We start from the raw sequence: 26,784 nt of genomic DNA on the forward strand, positions 1-26,784 counted from the left end.
CTGAATGACCAGAAAGTTTAGGGGGTTAAGGGTGCCTGTGCTCCCTTTCTTGTATGTCTGCCAGCTGGTAGGGTATACACTCACTTCTCAGATGGATCTTCTAGTACAGGATCAGGGCCGCTTGCTGGCTAGGGACCTCATAGACCTTAGGGTGGTCTTGCTGTGTGCAGGCTCAGAAATAAAGAAACTCTTCTCTGATGGATCTTCTGGTACAGATAGAATAGGGTTTTTAGTATCAAAGGTGGGGATTAGGGGTTTCTGTAGTTTTAAAACCCCTGACTGGCTGACATTTGTCTAGGGTTGTCCTGGTGTGTTCTGGCAGGTATTCCTATCAATAGCAGTTAGAATGCCAGGCATTTTTTTGAATGGTTTATTTTTGGGCGATGGTTGTATAATATCAGTTTATGGTTCCTCCTGCAACCAGGCATTGCCTCAGAGTAAACTACTGAGGCTCAAGCCTCTTATTAAATTTATCTAGGGCCTAGTTCTAATCTGACAGGAAATAAAGAACTTCCTTTGGGTGACCTGTCGATATCATGACTGACCCCACAATTAGAATATATTATATGAAAAATTTAATATAATTCATACTTGAATCACATGCTAGCAGATAAAAATGCACATACAACCACACACACTCATTAAAACACAAATATATAGTACAAAATGCATACACATTTACATTACACCACACACACATATTAACATATGCAGACAAAACTGCATAAACTATACATGCACTTTCATGAATCATACACATATACTATATACACTTTTAGCATATACATACATATGCTATGCATACACACACATAGATATATCCATGCTCATATAATCATCACACACTCCCATAACAAAAAAGAAAAGGAAAGAAAGAAAAGGAAGCAGAGAGCTTTCTCTCCCTTCTCACTGAAGATCAATATTTAATCTTTTCTGCTTGAGGTATCTGCCCCAGCTAGTCAGGTGATTGTACCTGTGATGTGGTAATCCATGCTGACTATCTTCTTTTTTATTATTTTTACAAAGATATTTTCAACGAGGTCAGATTTTTGTCCTGTATAGTAAGTAATTCATCAGTGTTGTGTTGCATTCATAAACCAAGCAGAAAGAAATGCCTCTTTTCAGAAAATGTTTACATGCATTACACACACACACACAAACACACACACACATTATATATAATAAATTATACCTGAGTGACTGCAATTATTCTGTGTGTGGTGGTCAGACAACAATTTGTGAGAATCCCCTTTCCACTTATGTGATCTGAAGATGAAATACAGATTGACAGACTTAGTGGCAAGACTTTACCCCTGATCCCTTCTCCCCTTCTTTTTAAATACCCCTTAATGGTATTGCAATTTGGTACCTCTATGTTGCCATCACCTATTCTCATAGGTTTGTCAAGAACTGTTTTACCTGTGGGAAACAAATGTCTGTGAACAACTGCAGAAAAAAGGTCAGTCACTTTTATTCTTCCTTGTCTAATTAGTATTTGTGTGTGTTTGTTTGTTTGTGTGTATGTGTGTGTTATGATTCTAGTAACACAGTGGTGGTGAGCACTTCCAGGTTCCAGGGTCACACATGTGCAGACTAGCACTCAAGCAAAATACTTAGCCTCACTATGGACCTTAAAATGCTCTGCATGACCTATATGCAGCATGGTTGCGTACCCTATGTATGACACAGACATGTAAGCCCTTGCAAGCATGCATGAGCTCTGTCATCTGAATATGATGTAGCTATATCAATCCTCCTGCTTGCATTAGGCAGCCTTTAAAAGCTGGACATGCCATCTTCAAGCTCTTTTTCTCCACACAGACATTCCCAGGTCAGAACATGTCTCTCCTCTAATAAGGTCTTAAGTGGATTTGTGGTGTACTTCATTGTCAGTAGCACCAGGTAATTTCATTAGTATCAGGACAGTTCATCCTGATACTTTCTCTTGGATGTGGGAGACCTACTCAGTATTGAGGGAATTCTGGGGGCCTACTGTTGAAGGAGAGAGGGCCTGCTTTTTGTCTCAGTTGCCTGGCTAGCTTACACAGAAATTGTAGTATTTAAATCACTGCCTGGTCCATTATCTCTAGCCTCTTATTGGCTAACTCTCACATCTTGATTTAACCCATTTCTAATAATCTGTATATCACCACGATGTCATGGCTTACCAGGAAAGATTCAGCATGTCTGACCTGGCAGTTCCATGGAGGTTCTCTCACTCTGCTCTCTTCCTCCCAGAATTCAGATCTGTCTTCTCTGCCTACCTAAGTTCTGCCCTATCAGGTCAAGTAGTTTTTTTATTGATTAACCAATGAAAGCAACACATAAACAGAAGGACCTCCTACACCATTTCTCGTTTTCTGTTTAAAAAGGAAAGGAAGGCTTTAACTTTAACATAGTAAAATTACATATCACAAAACAGTTATCAAGCAAGAATTACTTTATATCTACTTTATCTTTTATCATAACTAAGGAAAAGTGTAACTAAAACTATCTATCTATTCTTTAACTCCCTCAAAGACTCCCAAAGGATATAATATTACCCATGTAAACTTGAAGTACATTGTAAGCAACTTCCAAAAGTCTAGAAATGACAGAGACATCTCACTGCCTGGACAGTCACCCAAAGTTCTTCTGAACTGTTGGGGCGCCCATTTTCAGCTGACAGGTCCATAGTATCCAGCAGACTTTTCCACAAAGCAGGAAATTTTGAAGACAGTTCAGTCACTTTCTTCTGTATCCTGCAGAATGTCTCACAACACTTTCATGAAGCAGGAACCCTGAAGGATCGTCTCACCTTTAGGCAAATTCAGCAGTCATCTTTCTGTGGGTTCTGCATGTCCAGTGAACCAGTCAAGGCAAGAGCAGTTTCTTGCCCAAATGGCTAGCAAACTCCATGAGGAGCCCCTCCTATGCCAATCTTCCTCTTGAAGTAGCTGGTGTTGCCAGGACCAGATGTGTCTTATTGTCATGAAAAGACCTAAGTTATTAAAACCTTTAAAATGCATATTCTGTAGTCTTTGAAAGATAAGAAGAATATTTATCTAACTGAAATATATCTCAGTTTTAGGAGGTCCCATTTATTCAATGTTGCCCTTATTGTCTGTGCTAATGAGGTTATATGTAGGAAGTGGTCTCCTATGCCCATATGTTGTAGAGAACTTCCTACTTTCTCTTCTATCAGGTTCAGTGTGTTCGAATTAATATTGAGGTCTTTGATCCATTTGGACTTGAGTTTTGTGCATGGTGATAGATATGGATCTATTTTCATTCTTCTACAGGTTGACATCTAGTTCTGCCAGCACCATTTGTTGAAGATGCCTTCTTTCTTCCATTGTATACTTTTAGCTCCTTTATCAAAAATCAGGTATTCATAGGTTTGTGGGTAAATATCCAGTTCTTCTATTCAATTCCATTGGTCGACTTCTCTGTTTTTATGCCAATACCAAGCTGTTTTCATTACTGTAGCTCTGTAATAGAGTTTGAAGTCAGGGATGGTAATGCCTCCAGAAGTTCCTTTATTGTATAAGATTGTTTTGGCTATCCTGGATCTTTTGTTTTTCCATATGAAGTTGATTATTGTCCTCCCAAGATCTGTGAAGAATTTTGTTGGGATTTTAACAGGGATTGCATTGAATCTATATATTGCTTTTGGTAGAACTGCCATTTTTACTATATTGATCCTACCCATCCAAGAGCATGGGAAATCCTTCCATTTTCTGGTGTCCTTTTCAATTTCTTTCTTCAAAGACTTAAAGTTCTTGTCAAATAAATCTTTCACTTCCTTGGTTAGAGTTAACCCAAGGTACTTTATGCTATTTGTGGCTATCTTAAAAGGTGAAGTTTCTCTGAATTCCTCTCTGCTTCTCTATCCTTTGTGTATAGGAGGGCTACTGATTTTTTTGAGTTGATCTTGTATCCTGCCACATCACTGAAGTTATTTATCAGCTGTAAGAGTTCTTTGGTAGAGTTTTGGGGGTCATTAATGTACACTATATTATCATCTGCAAATAATGAAAGTTTGACTTCTTCCTTTCCGATTCAAATCCTCTTGATCTCCTTATCTTGTCTTATTGCTATTGCTAGAACTTCAAGAACTATGTTGAAAAGATATGGTGAGAGTGGACAGCCTTGGCTTGTTCCTGATTTTATTGGAATGGCTTTGAGTTTCTCTCCATTTAATTTGATATTAGCTGTTGGCTTGCTAGTATTATTATATTTAGGTATGAACCCTGTATCCTTAAACTCTCCAAAACCTTAATCATAAAGGGATGTTGAATTTTGTCAAATGCTTTTTCCACATCTAATGAAATGATCATATGTTTTTTTACCTTCCATTTATTTATGTGATGGATTACATTGATAAATTTTTGTATGTTGACCCAGCCCTGCCTCTCTGGGATGAAGCCTAGTTGATTGTAATGGACAATTTTTTGATGTGTTCTTGGATTCTATTTGCCAAAATTTTATTGAGAATTTTTGCATCAATGTTCATGAGTGAGACTGGTCTGTAATTCTCTTTCTTGGTTGGGTCTTTATGTGGTTTTGGAATCAGGGTAACTGTAGCTCCATAAAAAGTGTTTGACAATGATTCTTCTGATTCTATTATATGAAATACATTAAGGAGTATAGGTATCAGCTCTTCTTGGAAGTTCTGATAAAATTCAGCATTAAAACCATCAGGTCCTGGGCTTTTTTTCGGTTGGGAGGTTTTTTATGACAGCTCCTATTTCCTCACGAGTTATAATTCTATTTAAATTGTTTATCTGGTCTTGATTGAATTTTGATAAATGGTATTTATCTAAAAACAAGTCCATTTCTTTTACATTTTCCAACTTTGTAGCATATAAGCTTTTGTAGTAAGATCTAATGATTCTCTGAATTTCCTCAGTGTCTGTTGTTATGTCCCCCTTTTCATTTCTGATCTTGTTAATTTGCATGTTCTCTCTCTGCCTTTTGGTTAGTTTGGATAAAGGTTTGTCAATCTTGTTGATTTTCTCAAAGACCCAGCTTTTTGTTTCATTGATTCTTTGGATTGTTTTCTGTGTTTCTATTTTGTTGATTTCAGCCCTCAATTTGATCATTTCCAGTCTTCTACTCCTCCTCAGTGAGTCTGCTTCTTTTTTTCTAGAGCTTTTAGCTGTGCTGTTAAGTTTCCAGTGTGATCTTTCTCCATTTTTTTTTAATGTTGGCACTTAGAGCTATGAACTTTCCTCTTAGCACTGCTTTCATAGTGTCCCATATGTTTGGGTATGTTGTGTCTTCATTTTCATTGAAATCAAGGAAGACTTTAATTTCTTTCTTTATTTCTTCCCTGACCCAGTGGTGGTTCAGTAGTTGACTGTTCAGTTTTCAAGAATTTGTAGGCTTTCTGGGGTCATTTATTTATTGTTGAATTCTAACTTTATTCCATGGTGATCCGAAAAAACACAGGTTGTTAGTAAAATTGTTTTGTATCTGTGGAAGTTTGCTTTATTACCAAGAATGTGATCAATTTTCGAGAAGATTTTATAAGATGCTGAGAAGAAGGTATATTTTTTTCTATTTGGGTGTAATGTTCTATAGATATCTGTTAAGTCCATTTGATTGATTACCTCCATTAATTCTCTTATTTCTCTGTTAGGTTTCTGTCTGATTGACCTGTCTATTGGTAAGGGAGGAGTGCTAAAGTCTCCTACTATTAGTGTGTGGGGTTTGATATCTGCCTTGAGTTCCAATAATGTTTCCTTTATATAAGTGGGTGTTTTTATATTAGGGGCATAGAGATTCAGGATTGATACTTCATCCTTTGGATTTTTCCTGTTATGAGTAAAAAGTGTCTATCTCCATCTCTTCTTAATGATTTTAGTTTTACGTCAATTTTGTTAGAAATTAGAATGGCCACACACACTTTTTTCTTAGGTCCATTTGATTGAAAAGTGTTTTCCCAACACTTTACTCTGAGTAGATGTGTGTCTTTGCAGTTGAGGTGTGTTTCTTGTAAACAGCAGAATGTTGGATCCTGTTTTTGTATCCAATCTCTTAACCTGTGCCTTTTTATAGGTGAATTGAGTCCATAGATATTAAGTGATATTAATGACCACTGGATGTTAACTCCGGTTATTTATTTATTTTTTTATTTATTTATTTTTGGTAGTAGAGTTTGTGTGTTTCCCTTCTTCAATATGTACTAATTAAGAGTTGTTAGATGTCTGAGTTATTGTGGGCAATGTTGGATTCCTTCATTTGTGATTTTCCTTCTATTACTTTCTGTAAGGCTGTATTTGTGGCTACATGTTGTTTAAATTTGTTTTTATCCTGGAATATCTTGTTTTCTCCATTTATAGTGAATGAAATCTTGGCTGGGTAAAGTAGTCTGGGCTTGCATCCATGGTCTCTTAGTTTCTGCAGTACATCTATCCAGGACCTTCTGGCTTTCATGGTTTCCATACAGAAGTCAGGTGTAAGACTGATCGGTTTTCCAATATAAGTTACTTGAACTTTTTCCTTTGCAGCTCTTCATATACTTTCTTTATTCTTTATATTTTGTGTTTTGATTATTATATGGCAAGGGGATTTTTTTTATCCAGTCTATTCGGTGTTGTATGCTTCTTGAACCTTTGTACGAATATCCTTTTTTAGGTTGTGAAAGTTTTCTTCTATAATTTTGGTGAATATATTATCTGAGCCATTGAGTTGTACTTCTTGTTTTTAGGGTTGCAATGAACTTTATTGATGGTATTCAAGAGACTAGGGCTCCCTAAGCCGCTCCTACTGTTCTGGGGTTCTGGGATGGAAACTGTGAGGGAGATGCTCAATGTCAAGGGTTAGTTAGCAAAGGGACTGCTCAGCAGCCGAGGGCCTCTCTCTTGCTGTGTCCTTGCTGGGATGGGTGGTCCAGGACAGGCTTCTTACTCATTGGAGGCCATATAGGCCATGAGGTCCACCACTCTGTTGCTGTAGCCGAATTCATTGTCGTACCTGGAAATGAGCTTTACAAAATTGTCATTGAGAATACCAGCCCCAGCATTAAAGGTGGAAGAGTGGGAGTCACTGTTAAAGTCACAGGGGACAACATGGTCCTCAGTGTAGCCCAGGATGCCCTTTAGTGGGCCATCAGATGCCTGCTTCACCACCTTCTTGATGTCGTCATACTTGGCAGCTTTCTCCAGGCGTCATGTCAGATCCAGAACGGACACATTGGGGGTAGGAACACGGAAGGCCATGCCTGTGAGCTTCCCGTTCAGCTCTGGGATGACTTTGCCCACAGCCTTGGCAGCGCCAGTGGATGCAGGAATGATGCTCTGGGCAGCACCACGGCCATCTCGCCACATCTTGCTAGAGGGGCCATCTAAAGTCTTCTGGGTGGCCGTGATGGCATGGACTGTGGTCATGAGTCCCTCCACAATGCCAAAGTTGTCATGGATGACCTTGGCCATGGGAGCTAAGCAGTTGGTGGTACAGGAAGCATTGCTGACAATCTTGAGGGAACTGTCATACATGTCATAGTTCACACCCATCACAAACATGGGGGCATTCTCAGAAGGGGCGGAGATGATGACCTGTTTGGCCCCACCCGTCATGTGGGCCCCAGCTTTCTCCATGGTGGTGAAGACACCAGTGGACTCCACAACATACTCGGTGCCGGCATCCCCCATTTGATGTTGGCAGAATCTCATTCCTGGAAGATGGTGCTGGCCTTCCTGTTGATGACAAGCTTCCCATTCTTAGCCTTAACTGTGCCTTTGAACTTGCGATGGGTGGAGTCATACTGGAACATGTAGACCATGTAGTTGAGGTCAATGAAAGGGTCATTGATGGCAACAACGTCCACTTTGCCAGAAGTGAAGGCAGCCCTGGTAACCAGGCGTCCATACGGCCAAATACGTTCCCTCCAACCTTCACCATCATGTCTCTGGAACGAGGCTGGTTCTGCATGAAAAGAAGTGGCTGTCTCCAGAACAGGGAGGAGCAGAGAGCCGAGCTGTACTTCTCCTTATTCTATCTCTATTATTCTTTTTTAATTTTTATTTTTTTTATTGAAAAAAAAAATTCCCACTTACTCCTGGCCTCCCCCTCCTGCCGCCCCACTCCCTCTCCCCCCACTCCTCTTCTCTTCCCTCTCCAGTCCCAAGAGCAGTTCCATGAGCTGCAGAGAATAAGGTATATTCTTTCCTATTTGGGTGGAATATTCTATAGATGTCTGTTAAGTCCATTTGATTCATTACCTCCATTAATTCTCTTATTTCTGTTAGGTTTCTATCTAATTGACCTGTCCATTAGAGAGAGAGAGGAGTGTTAACATCTCCTACTATTAATGTGTGTTTTGATGGCTGCCTTGAGTTTTAGCAATGTTTCTTTTACGTACGTGGGTGCTTTTATATTAGGGGCATAGATATTCAGAATTGAGACTTCATCCTGATGAATTGTTCCTGTTATGAGTAGAAAATGTCCCTCTCCATCTCTTCTTATTGATTTTAGTTTGAAGTCAACTTTGTTAGAAATTAGTATGGCCACACCAGCTTGTTTCTTAGGTCCATTTACTTGATAAGCCTTATCCCAACCCTTTACTCTGAGTAGGTGCATATCTTTGTGGATGAGTTGTGTTTCTTGTAAACAGCAGAATGTTGGATCCTGTTTTTGTATCCAATCTCTTAGTCTGTGCCTTTTTATAGGTGAGTTGAGTCTGTTGACATGAAGTGATATTAATGACCAGTGGTTGTTAACTCCGGTCACTTTTATAGTAGTAGATTTTGTTTGTTTCCCTTCTTTGAGTTGCTCTGGTGAAGGGTCTCTAGATGTCTGAGTTATTACGGTCACTGTTGGACTCGTTGGTTAGTGATTTTCCTTGTATTACTTTCTGTAAGACTGGATTTGTGGCCACATATTGTTTAAATTTGTTTTTATCCTGGAAAATTTGGTTTTCTCCATTTATAGTGAACGAAAGCTTGGCTGGGTATAGTAGTCTGGGCTTGCATCCTTGGTCTTTTAATTTCTGCAGTACATCTATCCAGGACCTTCTGGCTTTCATGGTTTCCATAGAGAAGTCAGGTGTCAGTCTGATAGGTTTATCTTTATAAGTAACTTGGCCTTTTTTATTTGTAGTTCTTAATATTCTTTCTTTGTTATGTATGCTTTGTGTTTTGATTATTATATGGCAAGGGGATGTTTTTCTTATTTTAGATCAAGCCTATTTGGTGTTCTGTATGCTTTTTGAACCTTCATAGGTATATCTTTCTTAAGGTTGGAATAGTTTTTTTCTATAATTTTATTAAATATATTTTCTGGACTGTTGAGCTGAGCTTTTTCTCCTTCTTTTACGCCTATTATTCTTAGGTTTGGTCTTTTTTTTTCCTTAGATTTTTTTTATTATATTTAAAAAAAAATCCAAATTCCCACTCCCTCTCCTCCTCCCATTACCTCCACACACCCTCTCACCCTCTCCAATCCTAAGAAAGAGTAAGGCACTTTGCTTTGTGGAAGGTCAAAGGCCCTCCCTACTACATCTAGGCTGAGCAAAGTATACATCCAAAAAGAATACAATCCCAAAAATTCAGTACATGGTGTAGAGATAAATCCCAGTGCTACTGCTAGTGGTTCCTCAGTCTGCACCAGCCATACACTGTCAGCCACATTCAAAGGGACTAGTGTGGTCCTACGCTTGTTTCTTCTCAGTCCAGCTGGAGTTCGTGAGCTCCCCTTAGCTCAGGTAGACTGCATCAGAGGATGAACACTTCATGGTCTTGATCTCCTTGCTCAAATTCTCATTCCTTCCACTCTTCAACTGGACCTTGAGAGCTCAGTCCAGTGATCCCATGTGGGTCTTTGCCTCTGTTTCCATCTGTTGTTGAATGAAGGTTCTATGGTGATATTTAAGATAATCATCATTCTGAATACAGGACAAGGTCAGTTAGGGGACCCTCTCCTCTGTTGCTTAGGGTCTTAGCTGGGGTCATCCTTGGGCATTCCTGGGAATTTTTCTAGAGCCAGGTTCCTTACTGAGCCCATAATGGCTTCCTCAATCAAGATATCTCTTTTCTTGTTTTCATATCTGTCCTTCCTCCATCTCAACTATCCCATTTCTCAAGTTCTTCTCAACCCTCCCCTGCTCTCCTCTTCTTCCCCTTCTCCCCTTCCTTCTACCCCCACCTCCATTCTCCCAATTTTGTCAGGTGATGTTGTCTGTTTCCAATTTCCAGGAGGGTCTATATATGATTTTCTTTGGGTTCACCTTATTATTTAGCTTCTCTAGGATCATGAACTAAAGGCTCAATGTCCTTTGTTTATAACTAGCATCCACTTATGAGTGAGTACATACCATATTCATTTTTTGGGTCTGGATTACTTCACTCAGGATAGTGTTTTTCTTTTCTTTTTTTTTCTAATTTAAATATTTTAATTTATTTTTTTTATTGGAAAAAAATTTCTGCCTCCTCCCCACCTCCCATTTCCCTCCCCCTTCTCCCAACCCTCTCCCCCTCCCCCCACACCTCTTCTCCTCCCACTCCAGTCCCAGGAGCAGTCAAAGGAATATCTTTCTTAAGTTTGGGAAAGTTTTCTTCTATAATATTATTAAATATATTTTCTGGACCATTGAGCTGTACTTCTCTTTCTTTTATCCCTATTATTCTTAGCTTTGGTCTTTTTATTGTGTCCCAGATTTCCTGAATGTTTTGTGATGAGAGTTTGTTGGTCTTGCTGTTTTCCTTGATCAGCATGTTTATTTTATCTATGGTATCTTCAGAATCTGAGATTCTTTCTTCTATCTCTTGTATTCTGTTTTTTATGCTTGTTTCTGTAGACTCTACTCGTTTACCTAGATTTTGCATGTCCAGCCAGCCTTCTGTTTGTGTTTTCTTCTTTGCCTCCAATTCAGTTTTTAAGTCTTGAACTGTTTCCATTATCTGTTTGATTGTTTTTCCTTGGTTTCCTAGGGTATCATTCACTGATTTACTCAATTCTCCAAACTTTCTGTTATACTTCTCATCCATTTCTATAAGGGCATTTTTTACATGCTGTTTAAGGGTATCAATCAGTTTCATAAAGTCAATTTTTTTCTACTTCTTCATGATTAAGGTGTTCATATTCCTGTTGTGAGGTCGCTGGGTTCTGGTGGTTTCATATTATTTTTCAGATTGTTGGGTGAATTCTTGCATTGGCACCTGCCCATCTCTTCCTCCAAATGCTCTCCTATGGATCTTCTTTTACAGGATCAGGTCTCCTTGCCTACTGTTGTCCCTTCCCAGTGATGGTACTCCCCAGTGATGGTTCTCCTGGTGCTCCAGTTATGTCTCTCCTGGTGACAATATCAGATCTCCGTGCCCAATGATGGCTCTCCTGGTGCCAAGATCCGCTCTCCTTGCTGGTTGGGTAGTTCGTAAACAAAGCGCCTACCTTGCTTGGTGCAGGCAGGCCAGTGAAACAAAGGAACTCCTGCCCGCCTGCTTGCCCTGAGGATTCGCCCCCAGTGCCCAGACAGACTGAGCTAGGTGGTGCCCAAAAAGGAAGGGGGCAGAAGGGAGGAGGGTTCTGGATGCAAGCTGGGTGGGATAGGAAGAGAGAGGCAGTATGTGGGGAGTAAAGTCCCTGAACGGAGCCCAGGAAGGATGGGGGGGATGGGGAACTTCTGAGTTCCCTGTCCGGGGCTGCTGCCTCAGGTCACAAACTCACCCCAATGACGGCTCTCCTGGTGCAGAGATCAGATCTCCGTGCTGGTTGGATAGTTTGTACACAGAGCGCCAATCTTGCTTGGTGCAGGCAGGCCAGTGAAACCTGGTGTGGTCTTTTTATTGTGTCCCAGATTTCCTGGATGATTTGTGATGAGAATTTGTTGGATTTGCTGTTTTCTTTGATCAGTGCATTTATTTTCTCTATGGTGTCTTCAGCATCTCAGTTGCTTTATTCTATCTCCTGTATTCTGTTGGTTATGCTTGTTTCTGTTGTCTCTGTTTGTTTACCTAGATTTTCCATATCCAGCCATCTCTTGGGTTGTGTTTTTTCATTGCCTCCATTTCAGTTTTCATATCTTGAACTGTTTCTATAACCTGTTTGATTTTTTTTTTGGTTTCTCAGGGTATTTTTGAGGGATTTACTCATTTCTTCAAACTTTTTGTTATTTTTTTTCATCCATTCCTTTAACGGAGTTTTTCACATCTTTTTAAAGGGACACTTATCACTTTCATAATGTCAATTTTTTCTACTCCTTTTGTATTAGTGTGTTCAAGTCTTCCTGTTGTATGTTCACTGGATTCTGGTGTTACCATGTTGTTTTTCAGATTGTTGGAGGAATTCTTGCATTGGTGCCTGCCCATTTCCTCCTTCAAATGCTCTTAGATGATTTTTCTGGTACAGAATCTGGCCCCTTGCTGTCCAGGGACATTGCAGGCAAAAGGCCTAGCTTGGTTCCTGCAAGCTTAGTAAAACAAAGGAATTCCCACACTGTTGCACTCACCACCCTGTCTCAGCCCAAATACAGGCTGAGCTGGGGGGGGTTCTTATGTCCCTAAAGAAGGGATGGGGCACCTGGGCAGAAGCTGGGATGGGACAGAAAGAGTGAGGCAGTAGCTGGGGAGAGAAGCCCCTGCCGAATGACCAGAAAGATTAGGGGGTTGAGGAATGTCTGTGCTAGCTTCTGGGACAAAACAGGGCTTCTGTCACCAGTCTATAACAAACTCACCTCTCTGATGGGTCTTCTGGTATAGGATCAGGGCCCCTTGCTGGCCAGGGACCTTGCAGACCAAAGAACCATATTCTTAGACCCAAATTTTGAGGTTGTAATACCTTTATAATATCCATGCTGGTTTAGCTTAGCAGCCCACACAATGAAATGTCTCTCTGTACTTAGCACCTTCAAAGTCAAAAAATTCAAAGAAAACAAAATAGTACAAAGAATCCGGACTCTCTGAAAATTTTCATTTTTAAGAGGCTTTTTTAAATCAATGACTATCCATACTCTGTCTCTTTAAAGACTCTACCCTTTTTTAAATCATTAACTTTATTTTATGACTTTCTATACTCCTTTTATTTTCTCTTTTAAGCCTACATACGTTTATTTGACAGTATGACACATTTAGAGGTCTTTTATGTCTGAATCTGCCCTATTGTATTGTCTTTAATTCTCTACTGTCTTGAAGAGCTTTTAAAATTCCAAGCAGCTTGGTTGCAGCTGCCCTGGATGTTGGCTCTCCCTGTCTCCATTCAAAATGGTGGACGTACCATATCTGTTAGCTTGGGGCCACCAGGCAGGAGCTGCGCTCATCAGTCCAACCTGGAGAATGAACATGCAACACATAAACTGTTTTTTATCTGAGTTACAGCCAAATCTGCTAGGCAGAGCACTGTGCAGCATGGAAACATCTCTCTGTTTGGCAGCAGGAATCTTACCTTGTTCTCCTGCCTGCCCAAGTCTGGTTCTGCCTTCTGCCCAGGCAGGAAGAGCTGAGCCACAGGCATGGTCTCATCTATTTTTCTTCCTATCCCAAGCAGATACACTAACACCCAGGCCCACAAATGCTCCATAGCCATAGTTTGCACTGGCAGCAGGGCCCAGGAAGAAGAAGGGGAAATGGTGTAGGAGGTTCTTTTCTCTATGTTGCTTTCATTGGTTAAATACAGAAACTGCCTTGGCCTTTTCATAGGGCAGAAACTTAGGTAGGCAGTAAAGACAGAATTGGATGTTGGGAGAAAGAAGGCAGGCAGAGAGAGCCTCCGTGGAGTCGCCAGAGTCAGACATGCTGAATCTTTCCCAGTAAGCCATGACCTCTTGGTGACATGTAGATTCTTAAAAATGGGTTGAATCAAGATGTGAGAGTTAGCCAATAAGAGGCTAGAACTAATAGGCCAGGCAATAATTTAATTAATACAATTTCCATGTGGTTATTTCGGGGGTTAAGCTAGCTGGGCGACCAGGACAAAAAGCAGGCCCATGCTCCTACTACAATTAATTATTCCCCATTTCATTACTGCATAGAAGCCTTATTAGATCTACTGCCCCACTCCTCACATATACACTAGGGCAAACTGTCTCAGGTCACTTATACCTGGTACACAGATGAGAGCTTCTTTAATGTGAGGAGACACTGGGGTGGTGGAGGTACAGGCACTTCCTGCCCATACCATTAATCAGTAGGTTGAATTAATAAACTTTACCAGTGCCTTCCAGTCAGCAAAGGGACAATCCTTAAATGTTTACATAGACTTCAAATATGCCTTTCATATCCCCCTCTCCCACGCAGCTAGCTGGAAAGAATGTGGGTTTCTACAATGAAAGGAGAATCTATAAGTAACTCAGGTTACATTATAGAGTTGTTAAAAGCCTCCCATTTCCCCAAAGATAAAGGAGGTTTTCACTGTTGGTTTCATCAGTCTGACAGTTCCGTTATTTTTTAGGTCAAATGCTTTCTCCAAAAGCTTTCTTTCTTGCTTGCTTTTTGAACTCATATATATGTGGCTGGTTTTAATCCCAAGCCTCTCATCTAAAACCTCTACACTTCCTGATCACCTGCTTACTCTGCTGTTATCCCATCTTCACTCCCTATTATGGGATTTTACCAACTACTCATTACCTCAACCATGTGTCAACCTATGCCTGTCACTGATTAACACAGGAGATCAGGTACTGTTCCCCTCCCCCCAGACCAATGCCCTTCACCACTTTTCCTTTAATTGCAGGGTCCGTTTAAAGTAATTATTGTAACTCCCACAGCTGCCTGGCTCAAGGTTCTCCCTCATTGGATTTACCTGTCTCACCTCAGTCCTTTTATTCTTTCAGCTCAAGATACTCCCTCATATATGGTAACTCAAACTTGCTCCATTAAGTTCCAGAGGACACAAAGTTCAGCCACTCTTTCTCCAGTTCCAGAAGGATAAAGTCTAATCACCATACTCAACTCTCCTGTGCCCCAAACTCCATATACCCTTTTCCTCTTTCTCTTATCTGCTTTACCATCTTCTCTATTTATCCAATGTCATACTTAAATTTCCAGTTACCCACTCAGCTGTTATCACAGAGACCATCATTAAACATGGAGCCAGTGGTACAAAGGATTGCCAAAAGCCCAGGTGGTAAGAAACAATAATGAGTTTGGGGACATTCACAACCTCAGACTCCACAAAACTCACAAAACAGACTTTAACATAACAGGACTATCACTGACTGCAACAGTGTCTCCTGGATGTTAAGGTAATACCATGATGCTAAAGAGAACAAGTGCCTTGAGGGGTTTAATAATTCCCCTTTCTAATAATTCTCCCATCTCTTCCCTCCTCCTCCACCATCTTCTATCCCAACACTATACTATCATAACCATAATCTTTAGTATGTCTAAAATTTATTTCTTTTTAAACATTTTTTCATAAGCTCCAGAAAGCCAATTGGATCTACCTAAATGGACTAGACTAGCCCAGAATAGGTATCATTTAATTCTTCCCTGGTCTTGGGAAGCCCTGGGAAATTCCCTCCTCCAATGCAAACCCACCCTCCAAAAAATCTTCCATCTTGGGACTCTCCACACTTAATCACCAGGATCTCAAATATTTTTTTCAGACATAATATTCTGCCTTTCTAGCAAATTGCAAGGTCCAATTGAACTGCTAGCCAGCCGGTTCCACAGAGCCTGAAAACATGAAAGTAATCAGCCACCCTAGGATGTGGTCAAGAATCTCAACATTCTGATGCCCACAAAATCAGCAGAAAGCAGTCTTGAGATACCTAACAATGCCCCATTTCCATCCATTAAAGTCCCTAAACCCTCCAGTTTTTATAATAATCAAAAGGGTGGAATGTTTGGTTCCTATCACACAGTGGTGGTAGGCACTTCCAGGTTCCAGGGCCATGCATGTGCAGACAGACAAGAACTCACATGAAATACTTAACTGCTCCAGGGACCTTAAAAGGCCCTGTGTGTTCCTTCTGCAGGGCCATGGGATCCGCCAGCTCAGCCTGTTTGGGCGCTGGGACGGGGTGCTGAGGGCAAAGGGGCCAGCGGGAATTGCTTTGCTTCAATAGCCTGCCTGCAGCAAGGTAGGCCCTATCTTAGCAAGGTTCCTGGCCACCAAAGGAACCTGATCCTGTTCCGGGGGACCTACCAGAGTGGTTACTGATTGTGCTCTTGATTCGCATCAGGAGCCCGGAAACAGAGCAGGGACATTCCCCAACCCCCTTCACTTCCCAGTCATTCAGCAGGGGCTGCTTCCCTCTGCTGGTGCCTCTCTCCCACTAACCCATCCCAGTTTGCACCCAGGAACCTCCTCCCTTCTTCCTCCCTTGTGTGGGGCCTTGGGCGCTGGGACGGGGTGCTGAGGGCAACGGGGCTGGTGGGAATTGCTTAGCTTCAATAGCCTGCCTGCAGCAAGGTAGGCCTTTTCTTAGCTAGGTTTCTGGCCACCAAAGGAACCTGATCCTGTTCCGGGGGACACATCAGAGTGGTTGCTGAGTGTGCTCTTGACCCACAGCAGGAGCCTGGAAACAGAGCAGGGACATTCCCCGACCTCCTTCACTCCCCAGTCATTCAGCAGGGGCTGCTTCCCTCTGCTGGAGCCTCTCTCTCCCTAACCCATCCCAGTTTGCACCCAGGAACCTCCTCCTTTCTTTCTCCCTTCTGTGGGGCCACGGGATCTGCCAGCTCAGCCTGTTGGGCACTGGGATGGGGTGCTGAGGGCAACGGGGCTGGCAGGAATTGATTTGCTTCAATAGCCTTTTTTGCAGCAAGGTAGGCCCTTTGTTAACGAGGTTTCTGGCCACTAAGGGAACCTGATCCTGTTCCATAAGATCCATAGGATAGCATTTGAAGGAAGAGATGGGCAGGAGCCAAGGCAAGAATTCCTCCACCAATCTGAAAAACAACATGAAAACACCAGAACCCAATGTTCAGACAACAGAAGGTCTTGAACACCCTAATCCAGAAGAAGGGGAAAAATTGACATTATGAAAGTGATAGAGTCCCCTAAACAGCATGTAAAAAATGCCCTTATAGAAATGGATGAGAAGCATAACAAAAAGTTTGAAGAAATGAAAATACGTAAATGATACCCTGGGAAACCAAGAAAAAACAATCAAACAGACAATGGAAACAGTTCAAAAATTGAAAACTGAAATGGAGGCAAGGGAGAAAACACAAACCAAGGGCCTACTGGATATGGTAAATCTAGGGCAATGAACAGACTACAGAAACAAGCATAACTAATAGAATATAAGAGATAGAAGAAAGAATCTCAGACACTGAAGGTACCACAGAGAAAATAAACGCACCGATCAAATAAAACAGCAAATATAACAAATTCTCTTCACAAAACATTCAGGAAATCTGGGACACAATAAAAGATCAAACCTAAGAATAATAGGGATAGAGGAAGGAGAATTACAGCTCAAAGGCCAAGAAAATTTATTTAACAAAATTATGGAAGAAAAATTTCCCAACATAAAAAAAGATATTCCTATGAATATTCAAGAAGCATAAAGAACACCAAATAGACTGGATAAAAAAAAAATCCCCTCGCCATTTAATAATCAAAACACAAAACATACAGATTAAGGAAAGAATATTAAGAGCCGCAAAGGAAAAAGGGCAAGTTACTTATAAAGGTAAACCTATCAGACTTACACCAGACTTCTCTATGGAAACCATGAAAGCCAGAAGGTCCTGGATAGAGGTATTGCAGAAACTAAGAGACCAAGGATGCAAGCCCAGACTACTATACCCAGCCAAGCAATCATTCACTATCAATGGAGAAAACAAAATATTCGAGGATAAGAACAAATTTAAACAATATGTAGCCAAAACCCGAGCCTTACAGAAGGTAATAGAAGGAAAATCACAACCCAAGGAATCCAACATTGCCAACACTGCCTATAATAACTCAAACAAGGCTCATTGGGCTACCAGGTGTCCCTGTGTAGGTCCTGAGAAGTTCCATCTGGACGGGTGAGTGTGTGCTATCCAACGGCGGACTGTCTCGAAAGAGAGCATAAACCCCCGTCACCCAGCTCCTGCTGCAGGGCTTTCTTTCCTACACATGCCCACCCCCCCCAAAGCCTGCCTTGTCTGCAAGGTCCTTTGCTGAGGAACAGCATCATGCTCCTACACTAAGATTACCCACTTAGAGTGGTGAGTGCCTGCCTACTGGGCAAGCCTCAACAATCCCCGAAAGGGAGCACAGGCACCTCCAGCTTGTGCTGCAGGGTTGGCAGTGTTCTATTTGACCCCCCCCCACACACATTCGCCCTTTTGTCCACTGGTCATTGGAGTACCAGGCATCCATGTTTTGGTGTTGAGGAGTCCATCTGGAAGGGAACGGTTCCTGCCCCTACACTGAGGAGATATACGCAGGGACTCAGTCACAGCAAAGACTGGACCAAGACACCAGGCCTCTCCTGACTCCATTTGAAGAAAGAGATGGGCAGGCACCAATGCAAGAATTCCTCCAACAACCTGAAAGGCAACGTGACATCTTCAGAATCCAGGAATCCTGAAATAAGAAGAATTGTACACCCTATTCCAGAAGAATTAGAAGAATTTGACTCAAAAGTGAATTATATGAAAATAATAGAGGTGAAAAACTGCCATAATCAATTAGAGATTACAAACAAAAAGATAGAGGAAATGAATAAATCTCTCAAACATACCCAAGAAAACCAAGAGAAACAAGAAAAAGTAATCAAACAGGTAGGGGAAATGGTTCAAGACTTGAAGAATGAAGTGGAAGTAACAAAGAAAACACAAACCGAGGGAAGGATGGAGATGGAAAATTTGGATAAATGAACAGGAACTACAGAGACAAGTACTACCAACAGATTGCAAGAGATAGAAGAAAGACTCTCAGACACTGAAGATACCTTAGAGAAAATAAACACACTGAACAAAGAAAACAGCAAAACCAACAAATTCTCATCACAAAACATTCAGGAAATCTGGGACATAATAAAAAGACCAAACCTAAGAATAATAGGGATAGAAGAAGGAGAAGTATAGCTCAATGTTCCAGAAAATATATTTAATAAAATTATAGAAGAAAACTTTCCCAACCTTAAGAAAGATATTCCTTTGAAGCATACAGAACACCAAATAGACTGGATCAAAAAAAAAAAAAACCATCTCCTTGCCATATAATAATCAAAACATGAAACATACAGAATGAAAGAATATTAAGAGCTGCAAAGGAAAAAGGTCAAGTTACATATAAAGGTAAACCTATCAGACTTACACCTGATTTCTCTATGGAAACCATGAAATCCAGAAGGTCCTGGATAGATGTACTGCAGAAACTAAGAGACCATGGATGCAAGCCCAGACTACTATACCCAGCCAAGCTTTCAATCACTATAAATGGAGAAAACAAAATTTTCCAGGATAAAAACAAATTTAAACAATACGTAGCCACAAATCCAGCCTTACAGAAAGTAATTGAAGGAAAATCACAACCCAAGGAGTCCAACAATGCCCCCCAATAACTCAGATATCTAATGAAACTTCACCAGCACAACTTGAAGAAGGGAAACACACAAACTCTACTACAGAAAGAAAGAAAGAAAGAAAGAAAAAATGACCGGAGTTAACAACCACTGTTCATTAATATCACTAATATCAATGGACTCAACTAACCTATAAATAGGCACAGGCTAAGAAATTGGATACGAAAACAAGATCCAACATTTTGCTGTTTACAAGAAACACACCTCAACCACAAAGACAGGCATCTACTCAGAGTAAAGTGCTGAGAAAAGATTTATCAAGCAAAAGGAACTAAGAAACAAGCAGGTGTGGCCATACTAATTTAACAAAGTTGACGTCAAACTAAAATCAATCAGAAGAGATGGAGAGGGACATTTTTTACTCATAACAGGAACAATGCATCAGGATGAAGTCTCAATCCTGAATATCTATGCCCCTAATATAAAAACACCCACTTATATAAAAGAAACGTTACTAAAACTCAAGGCAGTCGTCAAACCACACACACTAATAGTAGGAGATTTCAACACTCCACTCTCACCAATGGACAGGTCAATCAGACAGAAACCTAACAGAGAAATAAGAGGATAAAGGGAGGTAATGAATCAAATGGACTTAATAGACATCTATAGAACATTCCAACCAAATAGGAAAGAATATACCTTCTTCTCTGCAGCTCGTGGAACCTTATCGAAAATAGACCACATACTAGGTAACAAAGCAAACTTACACAGTTACAAAAAAATATTGGTAACCACCTTTGTCTTATCAGATCACCATGGATTAAAGTTAGAATTCAACAACAATGCTATCCCCAGAAAGCCTATGAACTCATGGAAACTGGAGAGTCAACTACTGAACCACACCTGGATCAAGGAAGAAATAAAGAAAGAAATTAAACTCTTTCTTGAATTCAATGAAAATGAAGACTCAACATACTCAAACCTATGGGACACTATGAAAGCAGTGCTGAGAGGAAAGTTCATAGCATTAAGTGCCTATTTAAAGAAAATGGAGAGAGCACACATTGGAGACTTAATAGCCCACCTGAAAGCTTTAGAATAAAAGAAGCAGACTCACCTAGGAGAAGTAGATGTCTGGAAATAATCAAATTGAGGGCTGAAATCAACAAAATAGAAACACAGAAAACAATCCAAAGAATCAATGAAACAAAAATAGACCTGTTAGACGCGAAGAATTAGAAGTTGTTATAAAAAGCAATGTACTGCCCACAGGGAACCCTGACTGCTCTTTGGACTGGAGAGGGAGGGGGCAGAGGTGTGGGGAGTGGGGGGAGGGGGAGGGAAAAGGGAGGCAGGGAGGAGGTAGAAATTTTTAATTAAAAAAATATTATAATAAAAAAAGAAAAAATCACAAGAGTGTATATTCAGTATGGAATATTGTTGTAAACAATTGTATCTATACAATAAAAAATAATAATTTAAAAAAATAACAAAAGAACATTTTCTCATCCATTTTGCATATGTCTATAATAAATATACTGGACTATCAAAAAAAAGAAGTGCTTCCCTGAGACCAATAGCTTCTTATGATCCCAATGGGCACATATTAGTGATTTTGGCATTCTATCACTTACCAATTGAAGGATAACCCCACATGGTAGAATATCCTTAAAAGGTTCTTAGTGCCAGTCTTTTATCCAGGGCCTACCCAATGACTCTTTGACAGATTACTTGCCTCTTTAGGGTTCAGGTCTTGAACTCTGTGAAAAAACAGACTCTGAATTTTTTTTTAATTTTAATACATAGTAGTTGTAAATAGCTCCCGAATCTCTTAGAGGGATGCAAATAACAACTATTCAACTGAGATGACAAAACTATTACATGAGTTTTGGGGATTGAGTATAATGTAATATGGAAACAATAATGATAAATAAGCCTTTAGTGTTAGAATTTAAAAAGATAGGCTCAACATCAGCATGATTCTATGGGCAAACCTGAGAAGACTTAGTCCCTGCCCCCTAGCAAGGCAGAAGCAATGGATCAAAACTCTCCCAGAGATGCTACACAATATTTCCATTTTTAATAGAAAACCTTGCCCCTTTAACAGACAAGTTATCTTTTGTGTGGTTGGAAATGAGTGAGGTCAAGATCATAGTCTTTGTGGTAGAAAAAGACTACTGTTTCATATCTTCTACTTAATATTCAAAGATGTGGATCACATGCCTTTAAATTAAAAAGACTGTGTTTCAAGCAAGGTGGAACTTGAGATTGACAACCAAGATTTTCCTCTGAACTCCAGAAATATACTCTGACATGTATGTATAAACACATATGCGTGGGCACACACACATACATAAATCATATACATTCATAGAAAAATAAAGTAAGCCTGTAATTACTAAGATTTGGAGAAAGTAATTTATCTCACATGATTCCTTGCAATAATTCATGTAAAGTGTGTTTTGAAGTATCCACTGTTGGCCCATACAAATTACCAGGTATCATAATGTCTCTGGCATCGACCACAAATGCTGTGAACACATCCTAGCTCACACCAGCCTCATTTCTAATCATTCTTCCATTCTATCCCCCCAACCTCCATTTACCTATCATTCCCCCCTTCTATGTTGCCATGATCTCATTTTCCTAATACACCTGTTTGTTCTTCTATTCCTTCAAATATTTAGAGTTCTTCCATCTCACTGTGTTCTGTTTGTCTTTCCATCTATCATTAGGATGTTTGACTCTTCATCAGGGGTCGCCAGTAAGGAGTTAGGTCCACATATGTCCCTAATGACCTGAGACTACTGGTGTCTATGACAGAGAAAGGATTCCAATTAAGAGCCAAATAAAGTTCTTGAAGCAGGTTTCCTCTTTTACTGTGTTTTGAAAGGAATTAGGGCCTATGATAATTAATTTTCATCATCACCTTGACTAGATTGAGAAGTAACTAGATCCAGAGATTAGTACAAAGTACCTGAGTATGTCTGTGACTCAGAGGAGATTAATATCATAAGCTCACAATGTGAGGATATTATTGGTGGTGACATGAAAGGAGCTGGGTCTAGTTGGAAGAAGTAGACCACTGGAAGCAAGTCCTCGGGCTATATTTCATACCGACCTTTTCGTGTTTTCCTACCCTCCCTGTTTCCTGTTTGCTATGCATTAAAGTAGCTACCAGTGATTTTCTGCTGAAGCACAAGAACACATGTGACAATGGGTTGACTCTATGAAACGTGAGTCAAAATAAATCTTTCTGCTATTAAGTATCTTAGCAATGACATTAAAGTAAAGGTACCAGCTTGCATCTGGCTTCTTCTCCATCAATTTGAGAATTGAAACACAGGAAAAACACAGCACAAAGTGAAAGTTTATTGGCAAACATTATAGGTTTCTTGGTAAAGAGAAAGGACCACCCCTGGAATGGGTAGACTACCAACTATAATAGAGTTTGAACTTTTATTGAGATTTTGTGTTTCCTCCCTCTCTTATCCCATAAGTCTAAATATGTCTCTGCTGCCATCGACTTAATACAATATGAATCAGCAAGTTTAACTTGCTGTGTGTATGGCTATTGCCAGTTTCCAAGAATGTGAACCTAGGCTTCTTGGACTGAGGTCTGCCTGAGAATTCCTTCTCCTTCAGCCCTCCTCTAACTTCTCGTTTATATCCCAAAGGAAAGTGTAACTAGAGGAGGTTTTGGGAAGTGTCATGTGAGTCCGTCTCTCAGAGAAATTTCTTGTGTGTGTGGTTTTATTTGGGTAATACTGGTTGCCATTAACTGAAAAACCAGTAGCCATTTTGTAAACCTTTATTACCCTTCATGAGATAAATCCCTTCCTGTGGGCTGAGTCATGTCAGATTTCTCTTGAGGACTGTAACTACAAGTTACAAGTGAGAAATTTTATAGTTAGGCAAAGAGCAACCTGTGGGTTCGAGTCCAGCTGTTTCTGATGTTGGGTCATGTTGAGTATAGTGTGTTGATAAGCCACACATGTGAAGTTGGTGTAATAATGGCTTGTAATTTAGAGAGGATTAATGTGCACTTTTTAAAATTTCATCGACTTAATACAATATGAATCAGCAAGTTTAACTTGCTGTGTGTATGGCTCATTGCCAGTTTCCAAGAATGTGAACCTAGGCTTCTTGGACTGAGGTCTGCCTGAGAATTCCTTCTCCTTCAGCCCTCCTCATACCTTCTCACTGTCCTAGTTTACAAACTCTGGAGCCCTCTTTTGGGCGGGGCCAAAAATGCTGTCCACACCAACTCACCTTTGACACAAACAGTGTAAGTGTCCTTAGGGTCTCTTAGGTAGGTGTCTGGGGAGTAAGGTCTCTACCCTTAACCCCATGTTAAGTTTTGAGCTCAGTTTTCTTTGCTGTGCCTTTCAGCCCCTGCATCTGGACTGCGTGATGGCTGCTGTCAACCTGTTTGCCCAGACTAGGAGGGTCCCACCACAGCGCTGCTGTGGCCAGACTCCTGCAGTCTCTGCAGCTCCCCAATTGGCTCCCAAGTCTGGCATCAGGATTCACGTTTCTGAGCAGGAATTCCAGAGCACCAGTGCCACAGTTGGTGAGAATGCTTTGTCATGAGTTCAGGGATCACCCACCTATTTGTCTCCTTCCCCTCTAAGCCTCTCTCTGCTGTTTGCCATTGGCCATGCTCTTTACTGTATTTTTGAGAGTTACCTAGTCTATCTTCTTTTGAGTCTGGACTTAAGGATGGATGCTTGAAACAGATTTCTGTATCTCATTCCTTTGCAGTGTAGGTTTATGGAAATGTTTCACTTATTTCCTTTTGATTTATTTTCATACAAAAAGAATGTGAATTCTCCCTGCCCTCTGGGCGTCTAGATACCTTGGCTGCTCTGTCTCATAACAGGTCTCCTCTAGTTTCCCACCCAGGTATCTACCTCAGACTTTCCTCTGTGTCAGTGCCCTCTTTGTGTCTGCTTGAAACACACCTGGCTTTCTGTACTCCATGTTATGATGCTCGATTCCTCCTCCTCTGATCCCTCTGGAGTTTCTTCTCTTGTACAGCTCTTCCAGTTAATATAGGTCCCTTTAAAGTATTTGTCTCTAGAGGCTGGAGAGATGGCTCAGTGGTTAAAAGTGTTGCCTGCTCTTCCAAAGGTCCCGAGTTCAATTCCCGGCAACCACATGGTGGCTCACAACCATCAGTAATGAGGTCTGGTGCCCTCTTCTGGTCTGTAGGCATACATGTAGAAAGAATATTGTATACATAATAAATATTAAAAAAAGTATTTGTCTCCTCATGTTTTCTTTTTGTATATTTGGCCAACTGCCTCCTTTTCAGACTTCCGTGTCCTTCACTCGCTGTTCGTAACAGTATGTGTCTGCTTCTCTCCCCTATTCCACTGCTTGTCATTTCTTCCTGTGCACTTACATGAATCACTTTGCCCCAGCTCCATTGTCTTCATCTTGCAAAACTAAAGCCCTGTGCCCATTGAACGACTTCTCCCATCCTCCACAACTTCACCAGCCCTGAAAACCTTTGTCTACTTTTTGTTTCAATCTATTTGGCCACCCTCTGTAACATAGTAGTGGAACCACAGAGTTATAAAATCCTACCAGATTTTTCTTTCTTTATCTCATCTCTCTTGTTTAGTCTAATGGCCATATGCTCCCGGAATTTCCTCTACTTATGACTTAGTAGGTTTCTGTACGATTGTCTGTTCATTCATTGATGGATAATTTAGTTTCTCCCATCCTTCATCTCCTATGAATATGTTACCTGTTTTGTGATCTCTGTGTTCACCTTTGCTATTCGGTTTCTCCTGGTCTTCCCGTGTTTGTATTCTTCATCCCCAAGTACCTGTGCCTTTTAGTAGGAGCCAGGGAAGTCTCATCTCCTCTCCTCCTCTCCTCTCCTCCCCCTCATCTCTTCTCCCCTCCCCTTTTTCCCCTTCCCTCCCATCCCCTGGCCTCTCCTTCTCTCCTCTCTACGCTTTCCTCTCTCCCTCCCTCCCTCCTTCCCTCCCTCCTTCCCTCCCACACTACCTCCAAACCTCCTTCCCTCCCTCTCTTCCTCCATCCTTCTTTCCCTCCCTCCACCCTTCCTCCTTCCCTCCCTCCATCTCTCACCTTTTCTTACACCTTCCAGCATGCCTCTCTCTCCTTTGCAAATACCTTTACGTGACCACCACTCACTCCTGACTTCCCCTTGGGCAAGTGGCATGGGTTCACCATAGACAGTGTTGTTCCCCAGCTTTCTGCAGATGGCAGCCAGCTGGAGGAACTCAAGACTTCCCTTCCTACTCCAGACAAGCTTCTTGGATTCAAGATGTACCCCATTGACTTTGAGAAGGAATTTTGTGGGGTGCATGGGTGGTTACTGCATAGGGTTTTGTCATGATTGTAGGCCTGCAGTGGTCTCCATCTGTATCAAAGAGAAGTTTCTTTGATGAAGGGTGAGGGTTACATCTATGGGTATATAAGAATTAATACTTAGGATTCAGGTAGGAATCAGGCTGCTTCAGAAAAGTAGTGGTAGCATCTTCTTTAAGATTGAGAAGCTCAGTACTTGGGTACTTGGGTAGGGTCCCAGTACCTGGCTTGATTTTTACAAGCCACAAATCATCAGTATTCAGTATGTTCAGTGGATATATCTGCTCTGCTGCACCTAAGACTCAGGAAGAGAAGGTGGAAGGAATGAAAGAGCCAGAGGATAAAGAAAGCTGCTGCTCTGAGATGGTGACATTCTTCTATTCAAAACAACTTTTACATTTAAATACATTTTACCCACATCCTTCCCCTTCCCATAGTCCGTGCCCACGCAACTTTAAGTTCTTTCTTGTAAAACAAGAACTCAGTACAACAACAAAATCTCCCAAGTCGGGAAAACAAAAACTCCCCAAAGAGAAAGAAAAACCACAAAACCCACCAAACTTTAAGGAAATAAAAGCACACACAAAAACTGTCTAGTCTGTTATGTGTTAGTCAACTACTCCTGAATGTGAGGCCTGCCTGGATGTGGTTGGCAGGCCCAGTGTCACTCTGATCAAAACAACTGATTTTCCCCTCGCCCAGAAGGTACAAATGACTGTTCAGTTGATAACGTTTACCCTAATGACTAGACTTTTGTACAGTTTTTGATTTTATATATCATTTAATATTTTAAGGTAATTTTATATTATAAGGAACTGTAGAACAAGAAACGATGCCATCAAAGCTGGACAAGACAGCACAACAAGGAGAACGGCCCAAGAGAAGGGACGAGAATCAGAGACTCAGAGATTCACAGTATTTTGAATTCCATCAAAAACACTAAAGTGGAAACATACCCAGAGAGGATCTGTGCTGTGCCTGTGCATGCTGCTTCAGTGTTCTTTGTGTTTGTGTGAGATTTGCTTGTGTTGGCTTAGAGGGCCTTG

The 26,784-nt window shown here is 40.9% G+C and overlaps 2 pseudogenes; one reads left to right on the top strand and one right to left on the bottom strand.

The window, feature by feature from the left end:
• The window catches only part of LOC130868812 (ubiquitin-like modifier-activating enzyme 1 Y), a 964,755-nt pseudogene extending 938,989 nt beyond the window's left edge, over positions 1–25,766 (top strand).
• Positions 6,891–7,887, bottom strand: LOC130868842 (glyceraldehyde-3-phosphate dehydrogenase-like; annotated as a pseudogene).
• Positions 25,767–26,784: the final 1,018 nt, after the last annotated feature.

The sequence above is a fragment of the Chionomys nivalis genome, chromosome Y (assembly GCF_950005125.1).
Source record: "Chionomys nivalis chromosome Y, mChiNiv1.1, whole genome shotgun sequence".
NCBI classification, from domain to species: domain Eukaryota; kingdom Metazoa; phylum Chordata; class Mammalia; order Rodentia; family Cricetidae; genus Chionomys; species Chionomys nivalis.